The sequence below is a fragment of the Athene noctua genome, chromosome 3, assembly GCF_965140245.1.
Source record: "Athene noctua chromosome 3, bAthNoc1.hap1.1, whole genome shotgun sequence".
In the NCBI taxonomy this organism is placed as follows: domain Eukaryota; kingdom Metazoa; phylum Chordata; class Aves; order Strigiformes; family Strigidae; genus Athene; species Athene noctua.
Window position 1 is genome coordinate 29,915,934 of NC_134039.1, and position 10,635 is coordinate 29,926,568.

At 47.0% G+C, this 10,635-nt stretch overlaps 1 protein-coding gene across 2 annotated transcripts in view; it reads right to left on the reverse strand.

Annotated features, from left to right (window-relative positions):
- TMEM184B (transmembrane protein 184B) overlaps positions 1–9,227 on the reverse strand; it is a 30,879-nt gene extending 21,652 nt beyond the window's left edge. Inside the window, exon 1 of one of the 2 annotated variants that reach the window (XM_074902485.1) lies at positions 9,042–9,227. The gene's annotated coding sequence lies outside the window, so the exon portion shown is untranslated. The remainder of the gene's footprint in view (positions 1–9,041) is intronic. The other variant, XM_074902484.1, reaches the window with a different exon arrangement.
- Between the last annotated feature and the right edge of the window lie 1,408 nt (positions 9,228–10,635).

Consider the following 10,635-nt stretch of genomic DNA (forward strand, 5'->3'; position numbering starts at 1 on the left):
AAACTCTTAACACACTCACAGAAAAGTAGATCTGGGTAAACACACAGGGCTTTTGGACATGGGCTTACATGTGTTTCAGGATGGCCACAGGAAACTTGGATCTGCTGGTACGATTCCTGTATGTGGGCTACTGAGTGCTTAGGTCTGCGTGAGGTCTATGCCCAATGTCCCCAAACAGGGAAGGCAGAGAAGCTTCCCAATGAGCTGTTATGTGTTCCTGCCCAGATGCCATGAAAAGTTATGCACATTAGAGCAAGACAGGACCTTGTACTGCTAGGGCATTAGCTTAAACACCAAGCTAGTGCCAGCTTAAACTTATCTAACAGATCTTCTGAAAGCACTTTAGGAGTATTAGGGTCTGCTCTCAATGCAAGGAGAAGAAAAGAAAATAAAGCAAAGCATGTGCTATTATATCATGATAACTATCCTGATAAAAACCTGGAGATGCAAAACACTGTTAGTGAGACTCTTCACAGGGAAGGGACTCCAACCTGCATGGGGACCAGTTCTGTCAGAGACACCAGACCAACGTAAAGCTAGCAGGGATGTGTCCACTGGGCCTGAAAAACACAGCAATGCAGTAATTTTCAACCAGGAACAGATTACCACTCCTGTGTCTTTTGGAGACAGAGGCCTTCTGTCTCGTAACATTAACATGGCAGCTTCTTTCACCAAAAATAAACTCAGAAGAGTAAACAGAAGGGATGTGGCACAAGTGAAAACAAAAAACGTCACTTTTGGCTTGTGTAAAGGCAAGGAAAATACTACAACCGAGGAGAAGCTATTTCTACATAAAGGTAAACAAACAAATATGGAAACCACATTTCTAACTCAACAAAACTGGTGTGAAAGGAGGGAATAAACATTCAAGCTTGGTCCTTCAGTTCTTAGGGGTACTTTTGAACACGTATTCAATCACAGAGTCTAGTCTTGCTCTAAACAAGACCTGCTCCACCGTGCTGCTGGAGACAGCACACTTGCTTTGCTCTAATGTTGGTAGGAAAAGAACCCCCAAACAACATGACTCTGAAGCCGTTCTCTGCCACCTGCAAACATAATCTGTGTTTTTAAAATAGATCATCTTCTCCGAGGCTAAAAGTATTTCATTTCTAAACTGCTGAGAGAGCAAAGAATGATACACAAAGCTATCCCATGAAAGAGTCTTAACAGCTAAGCCTCCTTCTGCTGTACAAGATACAATCCAGCAAAACATGCATGACCTGACTGCAAGGTTCTCCTGGGAAACTATAAGGCAAGAAATTTCTCCTCCTTAAAACCTACTCCACAGTTACTGTAGTTTCAAACATCTACCATGCTGAACTTTGTTAAGATACCACAAAACTATTCTCCACTCCCCTAACTTCTTACTCCTCCAAGAGTTTCTCTGTTAAATTATCCTTATTCTAGACCCCAACAGACTGAGGCAGAAATGCCATGTAGTAGGTGATTTAAAGTCTGAAATTTCTGCATCTATTAGGACACAAGCCAGAGCTTTACAATAGTGAAAGCAGGAGTTTTATGGGTTTTAAAGTGTCCCCTAGACTTACAAGGAGCACAAGAACACAGAACAAAATGGTTCAAAGTTTATTTCAGACTATTTTAATTATAAGAATGCCTAGACTTGCCAACTGAGACCAGTTCTTTCCATTGTGCCAGGTGTATATTGCAAATTCATAATTGATTTAAGGTCTTTTCAATCCCCAAAGGCATGTCATCACTGGGTGATCTGGCAAAAGGTAGGAAAAGGAGGAGGTAGAGAGCAAGAGACCCATCGGTGCAGCTTAAACCAGTGATAGCAATAAAAGAAAATCAAATATTTTTATATTTATTACTTCTTAAATTGCTTTCGCTCTCTGAGGTGGCATCTAGTTTACTTAGCTATGAGACATGAAAAGGTCCCAACAGTGCATTTTTAAGTTCGTCAGTAACATTCCCAAAACAATCCATGAGTTAAGTATGTGACGTGGCACGCAGCTTTTACTAGTGCAACTCATTTACATTTTACTATTCATGCTGGGCAAAGCTTTCTTAATGTCAAGCCAGTGAAAGTCATCCCAACAACACAGGCACACGTACATAACTCCAAACACACAAGCAATACTGTGTTCAGCTAGAAGATGGGAATTCAACAAGATTTACAAAAACACGCAGTAATTGAATCTGTGCTTCCTATCAGCTTAATGCACTTCTCTCTCTGCACAACAAATCTGGATCCACAGTTCTCTGCAATGTTTTTTCTCCAGAGCAGTAAGCAGTCTGAGCACTGAAGAGATTTCTGCCCAGTCATAATTTTCAAAACAGCTGTCAGTACAGTGAGTGAAACAAGAGAAAAGTGTCACTGGGACACAAAACCCGTAGCATCAGCACGAGCAGAGCAGGAAGACCATTAACCTCAGGAGCAGAAGGCAGAGGAGTCAGGCACCTAGGAGGACCAAACCACCAAAGGCACAGTATACACCCACTAAGCCATAATCAAGAGGTAATCCGATGCCTATGTACATACAAAAGTATACCGTACATACAAACAATTCAACCTTCAACAACGCCATGCAACTTCTTTTCTCGTTTTAAGGAAATTAAATGCCGAGAATAACACAAAAATCTTCTTCATGTCCGGTTCACACAGACTCCACCCATTTTGCTAATCCACACACAGTCATCCTAAGAGAGCAGTTTCCCCTCCCCACGCATCCATTTAAAAACTCACAATCAACAATAAAACCTTTTTACCCTGAGCCATGCACTCTCCAGAGTTTTTTTCTGCTCTATTAATTTCTGTTGTCTCACTGTACTCACATAGCCCTCCTCCCCCCATCCTCCTCCTCCTGTTGTTTTTTTTTTTGGTGGACTGATCCATATTGTGATAGGTCAACATCCGGTCCCTTTTTTGGAAAGGGACAGGAAAAAGAGAGAAAGGGAGAGGAGTAGAAGGGATGTTCCCCAACCTTCCAATCACTCCTTCAAGAGCAGGATCAAGCACACTTGGGCCTTGCGCTGCATCCCTTTCCCATATTCCCAGCAGCCCCACTCCACACAAATCAGTCAAGCCCTCTGCTCCCAGGGGAGAAACACAAAGACACTACAAAGAGACTGCTGCAACTAGCAGAGGGAAAAGAGACAAGAAAAAGGATGTGTTGTAAACATTTGTGTCCGGCATGACAGAGAAAGTTTGCATTTCATTTTCCCAATCCTCAAGAACAAAGTTAAATCAGAACTTATTCCACCACCACTTGCATTCATCCTTCCCCACCTCCAAGTGCCAAGACAGATGGCAACAGTTTTAAAGTTGCCATGGGGTATACAGTTACTCGAAGAAGAATCAGAAGTCAAACTCTATGCAGAATCAAAAGCCACTGAACATGCCGCAGTCACACATGAAGGGAGCTTTTTTATACTGAGGCATACTTTTCCACACAGAATATAACATACCGTATCTATCTGATCAGATCCATACTTAATTTAGCAAGTAAATGTGCTGGAAGAAGCCAGACATCACAAGCCCAGGCAACTGTGCAGCAATGCATTATGAGGGAGATGGCACATCTGACTTCCCTAGCAGTCATTCTCTGATGCAAATACGTAGCAGTGATGAGCACTGCAAAAGTAAAAACAGTGATTCTCAACAAAGCACCCAAAGCCACTCCGCAGGAAGCCATTCTGTTATTGCTAAAATAACATCTGATCTGCTTATTTTTATTTGTGGGTTGTTGCCTTTTTTTTCTTTTTTTTTTAACTCTGGACATAAGACACATACATCCTCTTCTTAATCCCCAAGAATCACTGACTCTTAATTTCACTACTCCTGTTCAACATTGCCCCCTCCACACTTCTCTCCTGCCCCATTACACCATCAAGAAAAATAAAAATCCTACAGATGCAAACTTCTACAAGCAGAATTAGGAGCTTTGCATTCCTGGACTCCTGGGAGAGGAGAGTTCCTCCCCACACAAAAATGCCAAGCCCTAAGCAGATCAGCATTACAGCTTTGCTAGTTAGAGAATGAGTCCAGACACAGTACTTCCCTTACGGAAAAGTTACCTCTGGAAGCTCACAGGCAGAGAGAGCAATGCCTGGGGGAAGAAACCATTCTCACCCTTGCTGGCTAAAGCACAGCAAGTAGACAGCATCAGAGGGGGAAACCCTGCCCAGAACCCTCTTCTGAAGGCTACTTACACCACAGGAGCAGCTAGAAGCTGCTCACCTTTTCCTGACTCATCACCGAAGATGACTACAGACAGGTTTGCTGAGAAGTTGCCAATACTGTTAGAAGCTGACAGATGCCAACAGATACTGAAACACAGTCCATGCGATACTGAAATCCCCCCTCTATATCCCACAAGGCAGCGACAGCAACCCATTTTTATACCAAAAGGGGCACACCAAGTGTCTAACAGAGAGGGTAAGTGCCTAAAAAAAGACAAAACTTCAACACAATTTTTCCAGACACTGTAACATTAAATTACGCAGTTGGATGAAGTTGCCTAAATGGGAATTTATATGAATAACTTCTAGCTTAAAACTCTGCTGCAAAATCAGTGCCATCACAAAGCCATTGGGACAGGTGAAAGAAAGTCTGAAAGTCAGGAGAGTTTGGAGAAGGAAAAAGGTCACTCTCAGCTCCTAGGGGACAATTAACTGCAAATAACTCCACTTGCCACTAACCAGCCTTTCCTAGCAAAGCTGGCAAAGAGGAGACAAGATGTGGTGAATCATGAAGAGAAATTCACTCTCTTCCAGTCTGCCTCTTCAGGTGACTGGCTTGTCCAGGTTCATTTTAAGTAACCTGGACAGAGGCACAGCTTCCTACATTACTGCTACCTGGGCTGTAGCTGTGCTGGAGATGACCAGGCAACTTCAGGCTCCCAAGCAATCAGCTCAGCACTCTCCAATAGCATCCATGTCATGTTACAGCACCCATGTCATGTTTTGCAGCCTGGGGAGAGAAGAGTGGGCCAGCAAGGTCAGCTTTTAAGGTATTATTTCATCTCACCTCCTTCTCAAAGTCTCACTGCTGCACTAGATAACATGTTTAGTATTATTCTTCGCTGAACCAGAAAGACCTTTTTTTACCTTTTTGCCACAGAGCTGATCACGGGCCAGAGGTACAACATACCCAGGCAGAGAGGAATGATTTTGGGTTAGACACCAAAAAAATTGAGGCCTTGACACCATCTCTCTATGCTCTCGATCACTCTCCATTATACAACATCCTCAAATAGCTGATCCTTTGAGTATTGTCAAACTCCCAGGCACTGTGACTGTTAAGATAGTAATAGCAGTACTCCCATCCTTTCAATGCAGAGACAGACTTGAGGGTGGGGAGACAAATATCCAGGTACTCTATGGGTTAAAGGACATTCAGTGCTGCGAGTATGTAAGTTATTTCTTCAGGTTTCCTGTCAATTATGCCCCTCAGGAGCTATAAAGATCTGGTCACACCCAGACACAGCACAGTTCCTGGGCAGCCTGCCTATACACTGCATTTTCCCCAGACAAAGCTTGCTCTGTTGCCTTCCCAGACACGTTACTTACACTACCACAAACAAAAACCCCATAGAGGTTGAGCTGATTTTTAAAAACTAGAGAGAACCTGGCTATAAGCAAGTACTCTGGTCCTCTGCATCTCCCTAGAGGAAGACTCTGAGGGAAGACTAGAAGGTGGCTGCAGCTCACTGCTTCAGCTGGCAGAATTTAACCTCCAAAACCTTCCTGGGGAATCGCTGCTCTAAAAACATGCCCAGTTGCTCTCTCCCAAAGTAGTCCATAAGAGAGGGAGAAAAAAAGAAAATAAAAATTTAAAAAAAAAAAAAAACTTTTCAGAAGGGTGTTTCCAGTCCAGCACTATCATATTTTACAGTTATTTTAGCTAAGTGTTTTAATCCATTTCATCACAGTGTCAAACCACTTTCAGAGTCCCAAGTGTTCTGGTAGGGTGTTAATGTCTTGGCAGGAAACTGCTCTTCCACCACAAGAAAGCAAACTCCAAGGAGTTTGAGAAGAAGCGAGAACAGCACACAACACACACGCTGCTTCAAGCAAACAGATGGGCAAATCAGCACACAAAACCCAAACAGGACACTATTCTCTACAACACCTCAGTTTTCAAGGGCCTTCATGAGTGCAATCAATCACAAGCTCTAAAACAGAGAAAAGCTTCTGTCCCCAGTCCTGGCTATTCAATAACACGCAGTAGTTTTGTTAGGTGGATAGCTAGCAGCAGTCATGTACTAGGAAAGCTCTACTGTACAAATGTTAAGTGCAATTTCTCTCTGAGGCTGCACTATTCTCTTGATTCTATATATTCACCACTTCTTTATAACCTTGGTTTCCTCAATTTTAGCCTGAAAACCTTGTGAAAGTCACAGGAGCCGCCCTTCAGAATCAACAAGTCTGATTTGCAACTTCGTTGTTTAGCTCAACCTTCAATGCTTTGAACAATGAAACACTGGGCTCCTGAAGAGCTGGGACCAAATAACAAACATCTTCCGAGGAATTCACTAGTCCCACTAGCCACTGCTGCAAGAGCTCAGAGATATCCTTCGAGCTGCTGGAAAATGAAATGGGCACTTCTGCTAGAAGCAGCAGGCAAGAGCTCATCTCCATTGCTGCAAACATAAGCCAATTAAACAGAGACCCAAAACAGGAGGGGAGGAGGCATGAAGGGTAAGCTCCATCACGTGGAAATTAAAAGGTTGTTGTCTTAAGTCAAAACATGATTATTAGATGTTTTAGTTAACTCAGCAGTAGAACTGGATAGAGAAAGGTACTGACATTTGGTGGGGGGGGGTGGGGTTAAAAGCTATATTGAGTTGGAGAAAAAAAAACAACCCAGCCTTCCGTTATCCACCAGAAGAAAAGAACCCTAATCCCACAACTGCAAACTGCAAAAGCTCATCTCCCAGCCTGCTACCAGCAAACAGGCAAACAAGCTGACACAGAACAAGGCAAATTTCTAGCTGGATTCTGTCATACTGTTAGAAACCAGCCATCTCAGAATGCTTTCGTTATGCTAAGCCAGCTAGTCACGCTGAACTTTATTTTCTGACCAGCTTGTGAATGCCTAAGAACCTTTCCCTTCTAACTGCCACGTGTCCCAAAGGAGACAGACAAATAAAAGTACAAAAGATGCCTGAATGACTGGGAGGCATTCTTCCCCTTGTCTCCCATTTCCAAAACACAACCCATTCAGCACTCTGAAATGATTGTAGAGACCTGAGCGGAATACAGAAAAAAATATCTTCCCACACCACCAAACTGGTGAGAAACTCTAACTTCAGTAGCAACATTTTCCTAATAATTTTACAGTAAGACTGAATCACTTCTGCTCCAGATGCAGAGGTGGCCACCTGCTGCATACATGCCACTTAAGGTTTACAGCACAACCATGACAATGATGGTATTAAGGACTTAAAAACTGCTCCACTAGACCAGAGCAGATTCGAAGCCCCTTTTCTTGGCAACAGTGGTCGAAAAAAAGGCCTGAAATAGGCCTTTGTGTAATACGTTCACCATAAGTAAAGCTCTCCCTAAAGCCTTATTGTTTAGTACTCAGCCAACATCCTAAAAGTGTGAGAGTTTATTTTTTCCAAAAGTACCATACAAATACAAACCTTCAGTATTAGAAACCTGAATAACACAAACATTTCTAGAGAAATCTCCGATCCCTTTTAGGGAGGCTGCTAAACTCAAGGGTAACTTTCAGTAACACAGGTTCAATGGAGCCGTTAACTATTGTGTTAAAAAAGAAAATCAAGTCTTTGTTAGTAGGATGTATGTATGCTTTATTACATTTTCATTGATTGTTGTCTTTTTCTTGCAGGATATGAAACAGACACTTCTATTCATTCTGTTAGCCTTTTGCTCTATTATTGATTAATGCCTTCTATTTTTCTCTTCAACTGAGGTAAACAGTCTTCCCCCTGGGGAGACCTGTCTATGCTTTCAATAATTACTTCTGTCCAAGCTCCTTATGTGGCAAGAGCAGTTGCAAACTTTCTGTAAGGAGGAACCATCTTCAGTATTTCCTCTAGATTTCCCACTCCTCCTCCTCCTCCCACTCTTGACAGCTTTGTGGTGTTCCAGCCAGCTTTCACAGAGCTGTCCCTTTCCTGGATCTCAATTCATCAGAACCTTGTCACGCACATGCTCTTCCCAAGACCTCCTTCCACTACACATTGCAGCTGGCAAGACTGAATTAGCCTTCACGGAGCAACTGAAATTTCAAGCCACCACAAGCATCCAAACAAGACGCATCACAACTCACCTGTGATACAGGAGCACACAGGCACAGCAACAGCCCCCTCACACACCTACCACATCAACACACGCACATACACACTGGGTCCGTCAGTCCATCCAGCCTGAACCAGAGGAGGCAACAGCAAACACAAACCCGGTGCCCACCACCCTGGAGGGGTGGTGCTCCCAGCCCGCCCGGGACCAGACACACCCTCGCGGCCAGTGACACCCACCCAATGCCACCGAGAAGCCTGACAGCACCGGGGGTGCGGGGGCTGTGCTGGGCAACGCGCCCGTGTGTGTGCGTGCGCACGGGGAGATGGGGCGGGCGGGAGGTGTGGGGGGAGCGAACTGTGCGGGCTGCAACGGGGGGCGGGGGTGCTGGGGCGGTGGACGCACGGGGAGCCCGTGCGTGGAGAGGCGTGGGGGGGCCGCCAAGAGGGGAAGGGCGGGGGCACACCGGACAACGTGCGCGGGCTGCACCGGGGAATGGGGAGGAGGGCCGGGGGGCTGGGCCGCGGGGGTCGTGCAGGCCACGCCGGGGAACAGGGAGATGGGGGAAGCAAAGGTCGCGATTGCAGCGGAGCGATACGAGGGGTAAGGCAAGGCGGGTCTGCGAGGGGCAAGGCGGGTCTGCGAGGGGCAAGGCGGGTCTGCGAGGGGCAAGGCGGGTCTGCGAGGGGCAAGGCGGGTCTGCGAGGGGCAAGACGACCACGCCCGCGGCCCCCTCAGGCCCGCCTCGCAGCCCCCTCAGCCGCCCCACGCCCCGGCTCCGCCGCCACCCTGCCCCGGCCACGTCTTACCTCCCGGCGGGCGGGCGGCGCTCGGCTCGGCTCGGCTCGGCCCAGCCCGGTGGGGTGAGGAGGGGTCGGGTCGGGCCCTGCCCCGCTGCCCCACGGGCAGGCGGGCGCCGGCACCGGCGCAGGGGCGCTGGAGGCCTCAGGAGCCCATGGCGACGCCGGGCCTAGCCCGGCCCTCCGCGCCTGCGCACGGCGCCGCACGCCCCGCCCCCTCCCCGCGCCGCGCGGGCCGGCGGGGAGCGGGGTGACGTCACCGCCCCGCTCTTAAAGGGGCGGTGGCTGCGCCAGCCGGGCCGCGCTTCCCGGCGCCGAGCACCTGGGCGTCCAGCGCTCCAGCTGCCCGTTGCCCGCCCCCAGGCAGGTTAAGGGCAGCACTGCCCTCAGGAAGGTTCCCCCCGGCCAATTTCCGCCTCTACCTCAGAGCCCTTTTTCCCCCAAACTCGAAGGAAAAACACACATGGTGTTGGAAACCGAAGCTGTGCTTCCACTCAAGCCAGAACAAGGGATTTTTAATCTAAAAAAGAAACGACTCAAAAAACGCCAAACAAGCCCCAAAAATCTTTAATATGCATGCTCACTGGAGAACTGTTTCAGCAAGAGGAGGTGATATCCCACCTGAGATGTGCATGATGAGACTTTCTCTTGCTTCTGTTGAAGGGCACCTGCCCTCATCTTCTGAGGCCCAGATGCACCCACAGAGCTGCTACCCTGCGTTTCCCAAAATGGCAGTGCATTTCACTCCTGTCCCAAAACGGAGCTCCCACCCAAAACACAGGAACCTGTCCTGAAACCACCAGCCCACAGTTCTGCTGCCTCCACCATGCTGCAGAGGCCATGCACTCAGTGGAACAATGACATCATGGGGAGGGTGTGTTGTCTTCCACATAGGCAACATTCCTCTTCACAGGAAACAAAATTTAGAAGGGAAGTCATCCAGTTGCATTCTGATCCCTCAAAACCACGCTAAAAATGAAGGCAGGACCAATGCAGGGTAGAAGCAACAAGACAATAACCCCATACCCCTCAACTACCCTCCTCTTCCCTGCCCTCCTACTCATCCTCTCTCAGCCGAGGAACTAGAAGGCCCACACAGCAGGTAAATGAAGGAGCTGCTCTTCCTGCTCAGCTAGCAGACAACAGGGTTGGAAGGCATTTGTGAAGTCACTAAGATCCATCATTTAATCTCAGCAGGTGTTCCTGAAAAATCAATTTCAAGAGTTCTACACAGCCTGCAAGAAACAGGCAGAGAAGCATTAACTACAGGCACAGTGATTTAGAAATAAATCAGTAATAAAATGTAGTAATTTACTGCCAGACAGGTCAGGCAACCAAAGGAGAAACCCAAACCACACCACCACAGACACCAAAGCAGCAGGTGCCACTTCACAGGGAGTCACCATGTTTGCACCAGGCACAGCACTGTGGTCTGGTTCTCAGGGCTGCTGCTTTGGCCCCTCTCCTTCCCCTTCCTCCATGATTTGAGGGTAGAAGAAAGCAAGAGAACACAAAACTCTCGAACATCTCTCAAACCTGGTGCACACCCAAAGCCAATGGCATGGAAAGGTCCCACCCCTCTCCTCCTTCAGGCCAGACAAAT